This window comes from Venturia canescens, chromosome 3 (assembly GCF_019457755.1).
Source record: "Venturia canescens isolate UGA chromosome 3, ASM1945775v1, whole genome shotgun sequence".
In the NCBI taxonomy this organism is placed as follows: domain Eukaryota; kingdom Metazoa; phylum Arthropoda; class Insecta; order Hymenoptera; family Ichneumonidae; genus Venturia; species Venturia canescens.
In genome coordinates, this window is record NC_057423.1 from 19,622,509 (window position 1) to 19,627,335 (window position 4,827).

Here is a 4,827-nt window from a genome sequence, read left to right on the forward strand (position 1 = left end):
CTGTAGGTCCAAACAACCTATAAAAAAATTGGCTAACCTCTAGGTCTCTTGAATAGAACTTCGTAAAATATGGCCTAAGGTGACTGGACTAATTTACCGACAACCTATTCTGGAGACGGACATAATAGAAATGTCGAAAATACTGAAAATTGCTCAAGGTCACGATGACTCATCGGGTGATTCGGACTCCAGCGACGCTGATGATCCAAAAAGCCAGGAATCGCAGACAAATGGGAAAGGTATGTACAAGTTATAAAATATTCAGGTCATCTATCACTCGTTCGATATGTAAAAATCCTACTGGACGTCATTTTCGGAGAGGTTTGATATTTCGAAGAAAAAGATAAGATATACGATGTACTTCTTCGTGCTTCCTGTCCTTGTTATGTATCTACTTTTTGGTTGTGACTCTCGCGCTCAAAGGTATATATAGCAAAAGCTTTCATATGTAATACTTGTATTGTTTTTTATTTACAGACAAATCACAGCGCGACACATCTTTCATATCTGCAACTAATTCCCGACGGTGGACGACCGAACAATAAAATGTAGTATTTGATCGTTTCAAATCCTTGTTGATGGCTGGTAAAGTGCCATTCGGGAGCGAAATAGAAAAACTTATACAAACGGAGAAATGCTTGAAAAAAAATAGAACGATCGCGCAAATACGGACATGGCTGCACTGCCGAAAAAAAATTGTTTTCGTAAAAAAGTAGATTAAGTACTTTCGGAAGTTTAAAAGTTTACTTAAGAAAGTCCGATTTTTTTTTCATTCTTTTGTAGCTTAACTTTTTTCAACTTAGAAACGTTTTTATTATTATTAATGACTATTATCATCTGATTGACCACTATAAACTGATAAATGGTGGCAGCGAAACTCGTAAATCAATAGGAGGACTTTTTGAAATTTTTGACAGATGATTAGGAGAAAAAACTCGCAAAAACGACTTAACTTTCGTTGCACACTCTTAATCGCAGCTGCGCTGCTGAAATTGAAAAAATTAAAGTTCAGGATTTCGAGTAATATTTTTGATAATTTTTTTTAACAGTGGATAGCTAAAAATATTCCAAAGGTTTCAAATGAATGAACAAACTAGATACGCCCAAAAAAAATCCGAATTTGCTTTGTTCATTTTTGCAGCTGAAACATTCTCTCACTTCTAAGCATTTTATTATAATTAATTAAGCTTCCTAATTATAAGCTGATGAAACTGTACAAACTGGTTCAAATTTTTAAAAAACGTTAGCCTTTGTACCAAAAATACCATGCTTTGTTCGTAACTAAGATAGCCATTACCAATTTGGGAAATTAGGATAACCATTGATATTTTTTAGCGAATCGTCAAATACCTATAGTACAACAGAATAGAGGTTATCAAGATGTTTGAACCACGAGCTGATTTCAGGAAAATTCTATTCTGATCTTTTTTTAGAGTTTTCGATTATTGGTTGCTTTGAGAACAGTTTTGTTTGAATCTACTAGCAGTTATGAGGACAGCACTTTATGAGAATACCACTTTCCGACTATTGGTTGCTTTGAGAACAGTTTTGTTTCAATCTAGTAGCAGTTATGAGGACACCACTCTTTGACTATTGGTTGCTTTGAGGATAGTTTTGTTCCAATCTACTAGCAGTTATGAGATCACCAATTTTCGACTATTGGTTGCTCTGAGGACAGTTTCGTTTCAATCTACTAGCACTTATGAGGACAGCACGTTATGAGGACACTGACAAAAAAAAATTGTCTTCGAATGTACATTAAGTACTTTCGAAAGTTCAAAAGTTTACTTGAAGTCCGATTTTTTCCATTCTTTTGTAGCTTAAAATTTTTCAATTTTGAATCTTTTTTATTATTATTAATGATTATATCACCACTATAAACCGATAAATGGTGGCAGCGAAACTGGTAACTCAATACGAGGATTTTTTGAAATTTTTGACAGATGATTAGAAGGAAAAATGACTTAACTTTCGTTGCACGCTCTTAATCGCATGCAGCTGCGTTGCTGCAATTGAAGAAATGAAAGTTCGGGATTTCGAGCAATATTTTTGATAATTTATTTTAAAAGTGAATTGCTAAAAATATTCCAAAGGTTTCAAATGAATGAACAAATTAGATACGCCCAAGAAAAGTCCGAATTTGCTTTGTTCATTCCTGCAGCTGAAACATTCTCTCACTTCTAAGCATTTTTATTAGAATTTATTAAGCTCTCTAAACGTAAGCTGATAAAAGTGAACAAACTGTTTGAAATAAAAAACAAAAAATATCATCCTTTGTACCAAAAACACCATGCTTCATTCGTAACTCGGATAACCATTACGAATTAATTTGGGAAACTAGGATAACCATTGATCCTTTTAAGCCCATCGTGAATTTTCTATAGTACAATACAATAGATATTATCAAGATGTTTGAACCATGATCTGATTTCAGGAATGTCCTATTCTGACCTTTTTATTACTGTTTTTGACCATTGGTTGCTTTGAGGACAGTTTGTTTTAATCTACTCGCAGTTATGAGGACAGATGCTATATATTGCTATTTCACGGATAAAAAATTTCGGAAGGGCGAGTGGACGAGCGAGAATGATAATTTCAGTCGCAGTTTCATTGTCAGTCGAAAACAACGCTGTTGTGCATGAACCTCCCCTGTGCTGGTATTTTTTGAAACAGGACCATTTCCTTCGTGTCAGAAGTACGGTGACTTAACGAATTACATAGCGCGGAAGTTCTTGCTAGAAACGGTAAGTTTTTTTTTTATCATTCTTTATACAAAGTTGAATAATGAACAAATCGGTTTCACCATAACAAAATATCGAGGATTTCAGTCACAATAAAAGTCAATAGTTATACTAAATTTCAATCAAAAAGGTCTTCGTTAAACGGTTAGATAGTATTTTGTTCTTTTTGTGAGTTGAGTTCGCTTGTTTCTCGAATGCATATGAAATGTTTCAAAAAGATCTTCTTGGTTTCTGGACTGTTCCGATGATTGAACGATTATTAAAAAATCACTAATTTTGCAACATTTTTTCATAAAAAGTTCTTACAACATACATAATATTTCAAAGCATACAAGTGCGTTCAAAAAGCAGTTTCTTTATTGCAAAAGTCTTTTATTAGTACTCTTTAACTTGAAAAATGATAAAAGCGACAGTTGGTACTTCGCGTATTTGTTTGCTTGGTACGATAATTTTTATTTTTTGTAGTTCATAAAATTACACTGGAGAAAACAGAAAAAGATTGTGGATTTCCAAGACCGATTGACGGTTGTGAGATGGGATCCGAAGGAAATGAACCTGAAAATCATCCTCACGAATATAGCTGCAAAATATTAGATATTTCACAAGGCTCAGAACTGTCAGAGGACAGCTCTAGTGAAAAGAATGATGAAACTCAGAGTGATTATGAATCAAACGGTGAGTTCAGATTGAAAAACTGGTCGTAAAGATAGTCCTTCATAACAAATTCGAGTAAAGAAAGTTTCGAATAACTAATTTATACTCTAGCTTTTAGCACAGATACTGAACCCGACGATGGAGATTATTATTTTCTCGTTTCCTCGGCGGAAGATTCTTCGGATGAATCATAAGCGAAGGATGCTGCGGAAGACTTGAAGCTAGTGTTTCGAATGGCAGTTCGAAAATATTTTCGTGATCTGTTCGATGATTAACATAGCGGAAAAATAAGCATACACCACTTATTTCATCATTTTAATTCCCGTCTATATTTTTTTTCAAAATGCATTTTAAAATGTGTAATACTTTGACTTTATAAAATGGTTTGCCAAATAATTTAATTTGAATTCATCACAAAGGTATTGAAGCGAAACACCGACTCGAGAACTTTATTTCGAGGACATGGCACGCACGAGTGTTTACACCGGCGGCCATGTTGAAAAACTGTCACTTCGCGAAGCGGCGCTCGGGAAGCGAGGCGCTCAGCGCTGCCAACTAAATTTCGATTCCACAAAATTCCCTAGATTCGTGAAATTCTTTATTTTATTCAATTTCAATTAAATAAACTCTTTCTTATTGAAAATAATGATGCGGATTGTTAAAGAAACGTATTGTGGACAATTTGGTGAAAATTTCAGGATAAAATTATTTAAAAACTTAAGAAAACTTTTCTTTGAAAGATCGAGCGTGCACAATGCGCATGCGCGATGACCTACTTTCACAGGCACGTGCAATAGACGCAGTCACGAGCAAATAATTAATTAAAATGAAATAAAAATGTTATTGTTTAGAAATTTGTTAGAAATCATAGCAAAATAATTGAAAAAGATACGAATTGTGCATAAAAACAATAGAAATTGAGTTTATTAAATTTCATTAAATTCTCGCACATGCGCAGTGTGACTGCAGCTCGACTCGGCCAATTGGGACCCACGCGGGGGAGTTAGCACACCAATCAGAGAATTTAGAGTGGGAGTCCCTGGTTCGAGATTAAGTCGCGCAGCGAATTGGAGTAAGGGACAAAGTCCAAGCGCATTATTATTATTATTTCCTTTGTTCGGGAGAGTATAAAAACCCGAGCGCAGAAGCTCCGGTAGCTTTTCTCATATCGAATCTCGCCACGCTAGGAGCTAGGAGCCAGTCACGTCTCGAATCCCCGAGAGCTCGACTCGCATGCCATAACCAAAAGCCAGTCTTGCCTCCGGATCTCGCCGCGTGAACTCGCCATACAATCGAGAATAAAGAAACATAGAATTTTCACTCATTTCAAAAATAGCTCTAAAAACAAAGAGCAAAATAACATCGCTATTATCCCACTCAGAATTCAAACAGAATAACACCTTTCCTCTCTCACGCTAAGAGGGCCGGGTTC

General features: G+C 35.4%; 1 long non-coding RNA gene across 1 annotated transcript; it reads left to right on the forward strand.

Moving 5' to 3' along the window:
• Positions 1-705: 705 nt before the first annotated feature.
• LOC122407518 (uncharacterized) lies at positions 706-3,880 on the forward strand. The gene is made up of 3 exons (XR_006260214.1): positions 706-2,744; positions 3,207-3,416; positions 3,507-3,880. It is a non-coding gene; the product is annotated as an uncharacterized lncRNA (long non-coding RNA).
• The last annotated feature ends 947 nt before the right edge of the window (positions 3,881-4,827 follow it).